The sequence below is a fragment of the Corapipo altera genome, unplaced genomic scaffold (genome assembly GCF_003945725.1).
Source record: "Corapipo altera isolate COAL_440 unplaced genomic scaffold, ASM394572v1 RXGC01000072.1, whole genome shotgun sequence".
Classification (NCBI taxonomy): Eukaryota; Metazoa; Chordata; class Aves; order Passeriformes; family Pipridae; genus Corapipo; species Corapipo altera.
The window spans coordinates 2,068,890-2,083,342 of NW_020884943.1; the positions used below are offsets into that span (position 1 = coordinate 2,068,890).

Below are 14,453 nucleotides of genomic sequence, written 5' to 3' on the forward strand. Positions count from 1 at the left end.
ACAAGAAACATTCTCAATTAAACAAAATCACACATAATAAAAGGCAAAAATTTCATTCTTAAAAGAAACTCCAACCAACAAACACTGGACCTCAACCTGAAAATATGTTCTTTGCATTCTGTGACATAAGGAGACAGGTTCACCTAGAGTGAAGAAAGCATGGCCAGCTGTACAGTAAAGTTTGAAAAACGGGGTAAGTTTATAAGGAATGGAACTCTTCATTTGAATAAGCAGCTGCAGATGAAATCTTATTTGACAGTTTTAACTTAAAGCATTTTTATGCAAGGAAATTCTTCCTTCTGCATTTTGGTTTTTACCTGAAACCACAGTGGGAAGTCGATTCAGTTTTATGGATACTGGAAAATAAAGTTACTTCTGGTCCATCCCAAGGAAATGCTCAAGCACTCTTAGGTAAGTTAATGAGTCCCTGCTGCTGCTCGGGGTTGTGTGAGCGTCAGACAACAGGTCTACACAGGTGAGCTTTTACTCCAGATTTACACCGGTGTGAAAGCAGAATCACACTCACATCTTCACCCATCACACTTTTTCCTCTCAAGCTCTGTATTCTAGTTTCAAGACTTTGTTTTGAACCCTGACCAAGGGTATGAGATTTGAATCGCGCCTTTAGCCTGCACAACAGATCATGAAAGAAGCAGATGGTTTTTACGTCCAGTTTGAAAACTGCAGTTCAAATGGTGACAGAGCCTTGAGAAAATAGTTTGCAGAGTTTTATTTAGCAATTCTCTTCTCTTTGAATGCCTGAAAAAAAACCCATTTGGGAACTGTCCCCAAAAACTTTGCACATTAAAACAATCTAAGTCCAACCTGTGCACTACAATATGGGATGATGCCGTGGGAAGGGGTTGAATGTGCCTGTATTTCAGCTGCCATATATTGTCACAGGGGGGGTTCACCTTCCAAGAGCAGTTAGTACCTGGACTTTTGATTAAGATGGAAAGTTAGCAAAAAGTATATTTGGTTCAGTTTCCCTTAGGGACTATTGTGCAGATAAACTATGCCATTTCCTGATGCTCAAGTCAAACATACATGCTTTATCTTTCCTCTCTTTGTTCCTTCTGCTTTGTATTATTATACTATTGTAGAATTCATTGAGTACTTGCTTTCTGCAGACTGGGTTTTCCTACATCCTAAATATAGCAATTGTTCATGCTGTGCTGTGCCACAAATGCACCATTTTACTCTTATGGTCACATTTTGATGTTAGTAACATCAGCATGAATCCAGAATAATTCTGCTAGCTTCATAATTGCTCCAGGTTCAGAGAAGTATAAAGGATTTCTTACCAAGAAAAAAAAAATAACTTGCTCTGCTTTCTAACTGAAAAAGCAGTTTCCTCCCCAACATACTTCAGCTGAAGATGAAACTTCTGAGATTTTATGATCCACCCAATTCACCCTTTCAATTGCATGAGATCTCTGAGAAATAAGAAGGTGGATTCTGGAATAATAATTTTTATCAGTCACTATCAATGTAAATACATTCATGACATACATGTATTTCCCCACCACTCTCCAGCCAACTGAAACTAAGAAAATCCTTTCTAAAAATAAAATCCAACATATGCTCATGATTGCCATAAATCTCATTATTTCAGTTGTGTCTGAAGCTCTTCTCTGTAGAATCTGTCTTTAAGCTGAATCTATGGTGAAGCAAACATACGAGAAAACAGATGACCAGGTAACAGCATCACAGAGGGGGACAGATTGTTTTGGTGGGCATCAGGGCTGTATCCAGAGATAACAAGGAAAATAGTTGATGAAAGTCAGGTGATGTTAAGATGTCACTGCATAGGATTTTGTAAAATATAGGACTTTGTAAAATATAGTCTAACCAGTTATGGTTGTCACATAAATAAGTTTAGAGGCTTTGATGGCTTATTAAAGTGATATTAGGCTGTATGTAAAGATATTAAGCTCATCTAAATGAGCAGAGTTTTACTGACTTGAAAAAAAAAATCTATTCAGTTTTATAGGAACTGAAAATCTGGCCCAATATTGTTATTCTTCAGATTATAACTTTCTTACAGGGTTTTTCAGGAGGGGAGAGGAAGCAAGAGGAGGAATTAGACACTATGGATATGATCCAAGTACTGCAAAAGCCAACACAAAAATCCTACCGACTCAAAAGGAACTTGGGCTGGGCTCTGGAAACCAAATGCAGCAACCTAAAGCAAATGTAGATAGTTGGTGTGACTTTAGGCCAACTTCAGAAACAGTGTAGGCTACATACTGAGAGAATATTGACTATAAAATCCAAAGGTGTTTGACAAAATAATGTAGGGATTCACACCCTTGGCCGTGAAAAACAAATTTCACGCTCTAAAAATGAAATATTAATGAGATTGGGAAAGAGAACTGAATACACTGAATTTTACTGAATATAAGCCACTCAGACTCATTATCATCAGTAGGTATAGCTGTGTGCTGTCACACACACACACGGTACACTCAGTATTATTCACTAACAGTTCTTAGTAAAAAAACCCAAAAAGCAACAACAAAAAAAGTGAGAGCAGGATACAAACCTCAGACCAGGAATGGGATCCAGATCTGGGCTGCCAGCCTGCCCCAGCAAGTCTCTGGGCCTGTATTTAGAATATGTTATTGTCAAATAATGACAATTTATTCCATAGGGCATAGCTCATGTGGACATACTCATGAAACAGGACATCTCTTCAATACAAGAGACTGTAGTCTTTCTCTTCTTACTTGTGAAATGAAGAACTGATGTTAGGAGAGGACTTGCAGCCTGTGGCTGTGTTTGGGACTGACAGAATGTAAAGTCTACATTAAGTTTTTCTACTTCCCTGAGAATTCAGTGACCTGAAAACAACTGAGTGTGTAATAGTCTTCTGATTATTTGCTTGCAAGCCACAATTACAGACATTAAAAATAGCTTATTAGCAAAGATTATGCGACTTCATTTCTAGAATTCATCCTAGAATATATAGCAAAATCCTGCAGTATGATCAGACCTAATCATCAGTCAGGTTGGATTTAGATACAGCCCAATTTTAAAAAGTTTACAGCCACTGTAGCATACACTTTAAAAAGGGCATTGCTGCTGTTTCATATGTAGGACTGACCCTTATGGACACAAGGAATCATGGGAGCAATTCCCAAGAGGATATGGAGCAAAGCTAGAAAGCTTCTCTCCAACTATGCTTTTTCTTGGCTTACATTCTTCCTTTGTTATTGAATGTGTGTGTGTTGTCTTCTTAGAGAAAGGTTTTAGTGTAATAAAAACAAAAAGCTTATTTTAGACTTTTAAGAGCTCGCTTATGTGCCTAAGTGCACATCTCAGGGATTCAAATTAAACCTGACCTCTGCAAATCTGAAAAAGTGCAAATTATGTAAGCCAATTCCAGGTATTAATTATTCATCCACACTGAAGTAATCTACTTACAGTCTATTAACATGTATTTTGGCAGACAGCAAAGTATTAGTCCCTTCCAACCTAAATTATCCTAGAGGTAAATAAGTAAAAATAAGTTTTTCCCCACCTGAAAACCAGGAAAAACACATTCCTTATTCTTCCTTGTCATCCCTCATTAAGTCACATCTTGCCTAAGCCCCCCTCTTGATATAAGATTATGCAAAACTGTTTTGGATTTTGTCTACTAGTTTTAAAAGTACCAAATGAGTCAACTTCTATCACTTCAGCCATTACATATGGATTTGTTTATGGACCACCTCTGAGTTTCTGTGTTGTCATTCTATAACCACAATAAAGGAACCTGCACTTCCCCTCTCTGCAGACACCGTGATAATGACATGGAAAATAGACAGCTCACTGGATCAACATCTCCCTCTCATTTTCAGGAATTACATGTAGTAAATCACACTAAATGAACCTCACTTAGCTGGAAAAAGCATTATAAAAAATCTCAGCCTGAAAATAAGATGTCAAGAGCATTGTCACAATATTTCTAGCTGTACTAGAGTCTGGTTTTAGAATGAATATTCTGAATTATAAAGAATTTTATTTTAATGTTATATCTTGGGCTGTATCAAACACATTAACAGGCATCCACTTAATTTCTTGAAACAATCTCTTAGAATGTGTTGCATAAAAAAGAGTGGGATGGAATGATACTTTATAAATGATCTATAAGCTTCATTGGTTCAAGTCTATGTTCCCAAAACAAGCTGAAGGTAAGCATTCCTGATTTTATACATATTTTTATCTATCTATCTATAATTATATCTATAATTATAATGGTGGAAAATAAACAAGCAGACTTCCTGTATGCAAATACAAAAGGCATCTAGATAATCATTGAACGTGTAAATACCCAAAAGGCTATTTAAACATTAAAAGTATGAAACAGAAAATGGCAGGTGTAATTATCCACTTTTCTCATTTTTAGAATTTGGCTGTCACTTCACTCTGCAAACAAAATTAATCAGAGAGGACTATAGACATCTCTCTGCAGACAGGACTTATATCTGGGAGGGCAGCCCCAGTAAGGACAGTGGTTTCAAGCTTAACCTTAAGTCTTTTGAAGTTTAAAGTAAGTGAGGGTTTCTCCTAGGCAAAAACTATCATTATAATTGGAGTACAAAACATAAAAGAAGGAATGGTAGAGGTGCAGTATATTATATATAGTGACAGCTTTAAGACAAACATATCATCTATCACAGATACTGTTGTTCCTTCAAAGAAGACTTACTCTTCAGAAAAAAAACAAACCATCTATCTTCAAATAACTTTAAACTTAACGAGACTTGTCAGGTTTAGTGGACAACAGATACTTTTAACAATCACTATCCTATGAAAGAAATCTTTAATTATAATTGTGTTTTATTTAAATTTTCTTTCCTACCCAGACTTTTGTCACTTTTCTGTTCCATAGTTGAGTCTCAAAAATGATGTAGAAATTCTTCAGGATTTGTAAAGTGATAGCAGCTTACAGTATCATTATAAAATATAATATTAGGCACTATAACTTGTTATTATAGTGTAATATTGTAGTATAGTATTAAATGAAATAGATACTACCTATTGTATCTTAAACACTTACACTTAAACCTAGTAATACATTTTGAAATAAAGTAGCAATGGAAATTTAAAAATAAAGTGAAGATGTACTTCTCTCTGGAAGTGTGTCAATAACAGACACACTTTTGTCTCCTATTCCTTCTCCAAAATTAGTAGGACTTTGTATGTGTTTCCATCTGGCATCAAAAAAAAAAAAAAAAAAAAAAGCCAAAACTAGAGTAGTTCCAATAAGAAAAAAAGTTTAACATCAATGAGATCAATGCTCCTCTCTGATTAAGGGAGTATTTATTTTTTTAAAAAGGATTAAACTGGAAATCAATAAATTTAAAACCTGGCACATAACTTGGGCAGACGGTATATGGAGATTTTCTTACTTGTACTTTGCTTATTCAAATCGGACCTGAAACATCATTTCTTGGTGGGTTTTGTAAACTGGCTGGTGGTCTCAGTGCTGAGAGCCATTGCCCAGTTGTAAATCACGTCTTCTTTTTGATGATGTTGATGAAAAGCTCAGTGAGTTACTCAGCCTGCAGCCTTATTCCCAAAATGATGCAGCCAGTGCAGACCTTTGCCAGTCAGCTGAGGGAGTTTTGGAAGGCAGAGTTATAATCTGACTTTTGTTCTCCAATACCATGTAGTAAACATGGCCATTACAGGTATCCAGCTGTCTGTTATTTACACCTCCTCCTTTGCTTACAGTGTTATCTATGATAACAGAAGTTGACTTCTTAAGATTGTTTTCACATCAACGTGCAAATACCAGTCTCTGGGTGGTGAAGGGTCTGGTGTTTGGAACATGAAGCAGTATTACTTTGTCACAAAACCAGAAGTCTCACTAATAACACTTGCAGCATAAGCTTGCAAGCTTCAAAACTGATATTAAAATGATCCACCTGAGGTAAATAAGTTAACTTCTGGTCTCCTAGCAGATTAACTAACATATGCACCCAAAGGTCTCAGAGGCAACGTAACGAACTGTAACAGCACCAAATGAGACCAGTTACACAACATTTTCAGTAAGTGACTGATGCTGAAGTCAATGGGAAGTCCAATTCTTCAAAATGTATTTTGGGTTATGTTTTCTGAAATCTGAATCAGACCCTTCTGCTAAAATAAGTAATTTTTTTCCTTTTTTTTTTTTTTTTTAAAAAAAAAGCCCCTAGGATAAGGGCTTTAAAACCCTATCCACTGTGTCCTTTGTTAATTAAATCCACTCCTACCAAAGCAGCCTTCTCAGTCCCCTTTTCATCTCACAGCTACTTCTAAGAAAAGATGCATTACAGCATCAGCTGCTTTCCTTCAGTGAATCACACAGCAGAGAGCTCTCTTTCATTTAGAATATTAAATAAATTGCTTCCACCCAACTCATCCTCATTAATTGATTGGTCATTTTGCTTGCATGTTGATTTCTCCTGTTTCTAAACTGACATTAGTGTCCATTCTCAAAAACATTCCTTTCTGTGAAAAACCTAAGCAAAGAGAGGGTAAGTAAAGCTGACTTGAAATGAGAATGCCTTTTGTCTCTTGGGGACTCAGTTTCTTTTCAAATCTTCTATATTCCATTAGCAAGTTCCTGCTAGGGGATCTTTGGACCTCATTTGAGATTTCCACCTCACAACTTTTCAATTTATTTTTCCAATACTTACCCAAGTTGTTAAACTACCTTATCAGTCAAAAATCTTTTTTTTTTTTTTTTTTTTTGCAGTGCTTATGAAACACTATTACAAGATGCTACATTTCCAGCACAGGGCTGGTAATGCAACTGGGAACAGAAAACATGTGTGCTGAAGACAGACAAGCACAAAAAATAAGTGTCTAGTGATTCCACTGAAATCAGACTGCTGTAGCTCAAAAATAAAGACTTCATATATTGCCATACCTTGTTGGTATGATCTATATTATGTTAAAAAGCTGTAATGCTGCTTAAGTGACATATAAGTCATACATAATTGTAAATCCCCCCTGTCGGGAAGGCAAGTGGAACTGGTGTAACCCTTTAGAAATCTGGGGACAGTGCTTGCAAGTATCTCAACCTTCTGCCTTTCACCCTTACATAGAGCTAAATCCTGCTCCTCTCTTATGGCAAATCTTCCCCAAGCATCAAAGCAATATGAAATGAAAACAAAAATGGACATAGATTTACTCACAGCTCAGCAAACTAGCATGTAATCAGGTTATAAACTGAATACCAAGGGGGAAAAGTTTATAAATTGTTCCTAGAGCTTTCCCCCTGTGGAGGTACAGATATGGAGAAGCTGAGATGGCTTCTTAGCTGCATCCTGGTTTATAGAGGTCAGAAAGAAGGCAGGAAACATGTATTTTATCATGAAAACACAGGGTGTCTAAGAATGAATAGGATGTTAGTTGGCTTATCCGATCCAAGGGGAATAACTAGGACCATGACCCTCCCCTTACAGCAGAGAGCAGGCAAATAGCATGTTTACAGTGGTATTCTCCCACTAGAAGATTCTCCCATTTGATGTAACAGCAGAAGGTCCCACTAGGACAGCACACAGCCTCCCAAAAGGGGCAACAGCAATTGCTGAAAGCAGCACTCCTGTAAATCCAATCTAACAACATGCAGGGGTTGTCAGAAGATCAGCAGTTGTGGATTAGGAGAAGTGCAGCAACAGCAGGGTGGTGACAGAATGGGAGAGCAGAAAATAGGATGTGGAAATGAGATGATAACAAGCAGGTGACCCAGAAACACCCACTGGAATGTGAGAGACAGCAGTGCCTGAGAGGCAGGGGAAAGGAAGTTTGTTTTCTGCAGGCATCTAAGAGGAAGCAAGAATCAAGCAGCACATTGACATCCTAAATTGTTGCAAGGCATGGAATAATGAAGGACAGGGAGGGAAATCTCTGGGCAACTCACAGTCATTACTGAAAATATTTGAAGACGACTTAAAGACTCAAAGGACAAACCTGAAAGTGGGACTGACAACACTGTCCCGTAAATGATGCGATCTAGAATAGCGATGACTTTTAGCTGACACACATTCTGCAGAAGAGATGGTAGAGACTGAAACGATGGAGCAATGATAGAGAAAATCGCACATTATACCTGACATCAGGACCTGAGATATGCACAAAGACACACATGGAATGCAGTGTTGGGGAAACAGAATTTTGTAGGAATGGGATAGGAACAAAGAATGATCCACTTGCACAGCGAAGTGAATGGAAAGATCTCATTAAGCCAGAGACACTGAAGAACAATCAGTTGATTAGGGTAGAAGACTCAGCTTGAGGGGGAGCATTTCTGCAGTCATTCTACCATTAAAGATACTCAGAGGCCATGAAATAATGTCTCGCCTTCTGAAAAAGAGATAATCAAGTGAGGAAAGGGGAAATTTTTCCCCTTTCACATTGCAAAAATGCAACATCCTCTGTCTGTGCATGGCAAGAGACGAAGTGAATATGCTTGGTATAATCACATACACTACCGATGCACAGGAGATCAGCCACTCTTTGTATCCCAGAAACAGCCAAGAATTGGCCTACTGACCTCTGGAGTTAAGGAAAAGTTGCATAAAACATTTCTACAAAGGGAGGCATTGGGAAAGGTCAAAATAAGCTATTGACTATAGCACAAATATTGCACTTAATGAAACTAATTATTATAAGTCCGCTATAGCACAAAACCAGAAGGAAATATTCCAAATATTGCTGCCTGACTAATTGAAATCAAGGTACACCTTTGGACGTGTACTGATAAAAAAAAAAAAAGATCACATGAGAATCTGGACATTTGGGATTCTTGTTCTCGATCAAATTTTCCCTCAAACCTTACATTTAAGTTTCTGTCTGACACAATTTTATAGCATTTGGGAATAGTACATGTTTGGTGTCTGATTAACACTGGAACCTTGGTTACTGTTTGAAAAAAGCATCCTGTGTAGGCGAGAACTTTGTGTGCGAGAAACAACACAGATGCAGGCTGAAGTAAACACACTTCCTATTCATTAAGAACAACTAAATTTCTGACAAGTGAAGGCTTTTATGTCTTGGACAAAGAGGAATAATGTCAAGGAAAAATAATCAGATATGGGATTCACATTCAGAATGGTATTTGTAGATAAAGGGACTGTGCGTTCCCGAGCACTTTGGGTGATACCTGGTGACTCTGAGGGCAATAAGGGTGACACTTTCTTGTAGCTTCCCCTCCAGACACATATGTCTGGGCCAACCACAAGGAAGATCTAGTCCCAATCAACTGAAATTTGTGATATTGAACAGAAATTCAATATCAACTATTCAGAATAGTTGCTTCAAGCTGCAGCACTGACTCATAAGAAGAATTTCGTGCAACGCTCAGCAGAAGAAATGGTGTGGCAAACAGATTAAATGCATGAAGAGAAATCAGACAGAGTTTATGAGGGTAAATGAAAGTATAAACTGGCAAATGGTGTCTCTGGATGGAGATATGGAAAACGAGATGTACTAAAGCCAAATAAGGGGGGGTAGGGGAAGACTATATTTCAGAAAAAAAGATTCAAAAACAGAAACATGAGGCTGCTAAAATAAATTGATGTGTGATTGCTTTAAAAAGGCTCTTACCTTTCAATAAAAAAACTTAAAAAATCATTTTCTTAATTATAATAGTTAATCTATTAGCATTTGGAGCCCTGAAAGTTTTCTCTTAAAAAAAAAAAAAAAAAAAAAGAAAAAAGCAGATAAAGAGGCAATTCTCTCTCACTTTCTAAAGTTAAATGTGTTAGAGAATAACTTAGAGGGGTGGAATAAAATAACAAATAGGAGTTCTATTTATAAACTGTGCACAAATTTAAAACAGAAACCTCTCTAAGTACAAAAGGAATTAATTTTGCCCAGAGAATCAAGATTCTCCTAACTAACATTTCTTTAAGGATATTAAGTCACTTACAGAGTGCATTTGTGCACAGAATGATCATTCACTTAGATTTTGCCACTGAATTCAGAGAATCTGGGCTTTCACCATGCAAATGTGCGTGGGTTGCATGTGAACACGCTCGTGTTATGGCACTGCAGAAGTACATGGAAATGTTCTTATGAACCCTAAAGTACCATCTGTTTTCTAGCTATTTTCTCAAGACTCGTTCTGTCTCTCCTAATTTCCTGAGTAACAGCCCCAAAACAGCCAAAGAAAAGAAAATATCTCCAGCAACCGAATAAAAACCTCCACATCTTCATCTATAGAACCCTTCTTGCCCTGCCTCTGGCAGGATGTGCACGTGATAAGTGGCCCAGACATTTTAAGTCCAGTATGGATTGATTTCACTTATCATGTCCTGCAGCAACCTGTGTGTTTCCCTAACTCTGCCTGGATTATATTCCTTTTAACCTTCCAAATTGCTTCAAACAGCTACTTTCAAGTGTATGCAAGCTTAGGGCAGCAGCTGGAGTTAAAATGCTTAATTGTTTCCTTTATTGTGCATCCCCCTCCTCAGAGATACCAATCAGCAGACCCAGCAATAACTTCCCTGCAGTTGTGATCTTTCTAATATTTGTCACTGTGGGCCATTTTCCCCAAATCACCATCTTTTGCCCCCTGTTGAAATAAAAATGCTGACATCTCTCTTAGTGGTAAAAATCACGACCCAGAAGTTTTAAAATTATGCTTAAAGGTATTTTGATTTACCCAGCATTCAAAATTAATTTCAGTTGAGATAGGTATGGTAACATCCTCAAGTTGACTGTTAGCATTTCAGTTTAATGTGCTGAGGCCAAAACAAACAAACAAAATAAAGCATGCCTAGATTTGTCACAATTCAATTCATTTGCTTAGCACAGCCTATTAAAAAAAACCCAAACAAATCAGAACAAACAAACAAAAAAAACCCCAAACCAAACCAACCAACACATCACCACCAGAAAAACACCCACTAAACCAAACCCATCAAACATATCAGGGTTGCAGTTATAAAGAAAATCACAAGGAGGCAGACAAACACCACAATCAATTAAAGGCATGAGAAAAAGGAATAAAAGTATGCTCTGGACAAGTGAAGATCTCAAAAAGAATTGCACTCTGTTGTGCAAAGAAAAAATAATAAAAATTGAAAGTCTCCAGACACCTGAACAAGGAACTGAATGCCATGTGTTTTATGTTTGCAGATTTATCTTTGAGAAGAAGTAAAAATTATTTGACACTGTAGAGGTCTTCTGCACTGGTCAGCACAACCAGTGCCTTGACTTTCAATAGTTTTCTGCCTCCTATGAACTAATTCAGGATTAGCAGCTGGCTCATTTGGTTTGGCACTAACAAGTAAGCAAAAGGAAAATCAATAAGTCTGAGGTGTTTTATAGACTGGAGAAAGATTGCAGTGAGGGCCCCAACAAAAGAATACCAGAAAGATTTGCATTTTTCTGGACATTTTCAGAATGGTCTTTACACTTTCAGGTGCAGAAACTGCCTACATTTTTTTTCTGATGAGAAGTTCAATAATGTCTTTATTACTCAGACTTTTTACCTCTTTATGGCATTACTTTCAGGACTGGTGAGTGTTGAGGTGCCTGATCCAACCCATAGGAGAAAATAATATGCAATGACAATAATACCATTTCACTTCCTCAAATTTGTGAGACAGATGTAGGTTTAATTGCAAGCTCCAAGACATATGTTTTACATGTCCTTCAGCAAGTAAATATACTGTAATTCTACACTTCAAGTCTCTAGGCTGGGCATAACAAGACTTATTTTTTTCCCTTTCCTCTGTGTACGGGCTTGCTGGCTATTCAAAGGGAGGAACTGTGAATACATGTAGATAAAACATCAACAATAAAAGGTACAGTTTCCGATAAGTGAGATAAACCAGTGAGTGGTTGAAATTAAGAGCACTATCATAACTCCTCACTGAATGCCTGCAGATGAAATTGGTCTGTGCCCATAAATATCGAGGTGTCTACATGTGCCTGAAGAGGCAGAACCTACAGTGCACAATTTCAATGTGCACTAGCCCCTATCTCTGTGTGCCTGCAGCTTATTAAAGTAAATAAATATATAAAAATAAAGACACAAACACAAAATAACACTGCCATCATGATGCATTGCAATGATGGAGTTTAACTGAAGTGAGACGTGTGTCCCAGCCATACGACTACACCGACCCGTGGAGATCATGTACTAAACCCCAGAAATTATCTAAGAGGAGCTGTAGTATGCTTTAAATCAATTTATTCCTGTGCCAAAGAACTAATATTTTAAAAAGCTTTTAAAAGCAATACAATGTAGTAGCCAGACATAAAGCCATTTGTCCTTGGTTGCCTAGCGATCCTAGAATAGAGATGTAAATAAATTCATCAGGCCTTTATCCTGACTAACTCTAAAGGTTATGTGCTGCTGTCTAGTCATCCTTAAATCTATTTAACAACATGGTCTTTTCGAAGGAAACTACTGTTTTACAGTATCCCCTATAAAAAGACTCATTAAAATGTGGCTACATCGAGGGTATTGCTTACAAAAATCTTTTCTAATAGCATCAGGAATTACTAAATAACATTGAGGTACCTTTATTGTGTTTAAGGATGGGTTATATTTCAGTAATTTAATCCATCTATTTTTCCTCCATCTTTCCTATTCAAGATGGCTTTTTCCTTCACTTTCCACAACCTACAAGTTTATGGAAGTCTGCTACCTGCATTACAGGTGAGAGAAAATTAAAACCTGCCAAATAATGGAAGCACAAAGGAATAAGCACAGACATGGAGAGAAGTGCAAACCTTCTCTTTACAAGTGCACCACGGCAATCCAAAATAGCAAGGAGGAGAAAAGAGGGAACTGTTCTCATCCCAATCTCCTAGCTGTCTGCTATTTGAGGCCATAATATTGCTCAAATAGATGCAGCACAATTTTATTACCAGTCCAGTAGGGACTATTGCTTAACTTTTACCTTAAGGTGAAAGACTGCATGTGAACCTTTCCTGGGGAGCAGTTGACATGCTGCTAACTCACATCCTAAAAGTAATTTGGGTAATTGGCTCAAAAACCTCAGTTGCACCATCTATAGAGGTATAAATTAATTTCCAATATACTGAAACAGATCCTCCAGTCTGACTCTCTTCCAAAAATTTCTAGACCATGGAGCCAAGGCTTGGAGTCCAATTGTTTCCCCTCATGGTGTAGTGCAGCAGGAGCTGTAATCCCATCTCCTCCCACTCAGGCTGTGTCCTGAATTTCTAACTTTCCACCACTCCAGGCTCCAACTCCTTCCCTTCCTGAGTTGCACCTACACCCTCAAGACTTCTCACATGCAATATGGAACTCTGGACTCCACACCAATACCACTCCTGCCTTATCCTAGGCTATATCATGTGTATAAAGAAGGGTACATGGACAAAAGAACAAATAATGGACAGGATAGTTAAGAAAAGAAAAAGGGTTCTTTTTTCTCTCCTATTTATACAGTTCCACTTCTATAGCTTCGTTTAACCAGATGTCCTTTTCCTCTTTCAAAAAATGCCCTCCTAGATTCATGACCCTGTAGATTCATAAGCCCAGTAGGCAGAGCATGGCAAGGTAAAAAACATGAGCTGACCAACACTTAAAATTAAAGGTCATTATGTGCATATGTGTATACCTGCTCTATTATTTGCTGTATATCTGGTGAACAGACAGTAATTAACAACTGATATTTAATATTACTCAGTTATGCTGAATATCAGGATGTTATACACTCATGCTATTTTTGATTAATTCCAGATTTTCCCTGCCCATGGCAGGAGGGTTGGAACTAGATTATCTTTAAAGTTCTTTCTGACCCAAATCCATCTATGATTCTATATGGGTTTTTTCACTTGTACAGCATTTGACTTTGAAAAATGCATCACTTTTATATTTTATTTCACTCTTTATCACACTATTTTCTCATCCTAGTCCTAAGTGCCAGCAAGTCTCTGCACTCTAATTGTCCTATGGCCTCACTCTAAATTCAATTCACATACAAAAAAAATTTGACCATTATCTCTTTTAGCAACATGATGTTCTCACTGTTGCCAAATTCCATCTCGATTTGCCTTTACATATAAATATTATATAAATATTATAAACAGAAGCAATCTTTAAAGTTTCATGTAAATTGAAATCAAAGAACATAATCAGGAAATAAACGTTATCTAAGAAAGTCCAGGTCCCAAGAAGTGAGTGCACTGCCAACTCCATCCTGCAGTATTCCTGCTAACACTGAAGTGGGACAACTATAGCTTTCATGGGAAAATTACTTCAGACAAGAATATTTTTGTTATTAGCACCTTTAACAGAGACAAAGGGGTTATAATTAAAAATCGGTGAACTGGCAATATTCAGATAATATTCCTGCAAGCAATACTGACTGATTTTATTCACAAGAATTGTCAGGATTCTCTAAGATACTTCAGAAAACCTGTGCAAAGCACAGATAACCCAAGATATTGGGTTATTTGGCTGTCTACAGAGTGCTTCAGATGCCTTCTGT

At 37.3% G+C, this 14,453-nt stretch overlaps 1 protein-coding gene across 4 annotated transcripts in view; it reads right to left on the reverse strand.

Annotated features, from left to right (window-relative positions):
• GAS2 (growth arrest specific 2) overlaps nucleotides 1–14,453 on the reverse strand; it is an 84,481-nt gene that overhangs the window by 2,109 nt on the left and 67,919 nt on the right. The gene's annotated exons all lie outside the window — the stretch shown is intronic.